Below are 971 nucleotides of genomic sequence, written 5' to 3' on the forward strand. Positions count from 1 at the left end.
GTTTTTTTAAATTTTTTATGTTCTTGTTTGTGTTGATTTTTTAATAATATTTCATAAATTCGTTGGTCATTCGGAATTCTACTTCATCTTGTTTTTTTTTTAATTTTTTATGTTCTTGTTTGTGTTGATTTTTTAAATAATATTTATAGTATTTCTTTAGTTGCAATTGTGATACTTGTTGATTTTACACAAACAATAATTTTCTTTATTATTATTATCATTGTTATAACATTTATGAGAGACAGCATTGAATAGACATGCTGAAGGAATATCAACTATACTGATGACAAGTGAAACTAATACTAGTCTTGATACAAGTCCTTGTTCAAGAAGCTGTGAGCTAAGAGTGTCCATCTTCCCTGCTATTCCTGTTCTTCCAGGCTGTTGTCAAGTTCATAATTATCATTGCATATCATAAGTCATGACATTAATTAATTGTTTGTTTTTTAAAATAAAATAAAATAACACACTTGATAAAACAGTAATGTGTAAAATCAATACCTTCTTTTAGCTGGAAACCTCCACTAAAGTATTGCAGTAAGTTGATTCCAAGCATAGCTTGGTAAAAAATAACTTGCTTCTTCCAGAGCTGCAGATCTGAGCATGCGCGACCACACCCAAATTTTGGAGCACATGGCAAGCTTCTTTAATTAACAAAATGGCGGCATGTAGCTAAGATGGCTCGATCCAGCAGTCACAGTATCACTTTTTCCTTACTTGAAGAATGATCTGATGGGACATGGACCTGCGCATAGACTGTTGGAGTAGATTGGTGTAAGAATTATTCTTGTAGCACCAACTGATACTGAGATACACACCGACAACTGGATTGACAGGACTTGATGAAGATGAAGATGATGATGATGATGATGATGATGAAGATGAAAAAAGGTGGCTGAACAAAACGGCCGGTTCGCCGATTTTTGACTTTTTGCTTAGACAAGGTCTAGAGCCACGCTAGTTGTACCATT

Source organism: Amphimedon queenslandica, unplaced genomic scaffold, assembly GCF_000090795.2.
Source record: "Amphimedon queenslandica unplaced genomic scaffold, v1.1 AMPQUscaffold_12860, whole genome shotgun sequence".
NCBI lineage: Eukaryota > Metazoa > Porifera > Demospongiae > Haplosclerida > Niphatidae > Amphimedon > Amphimedon queenslandica.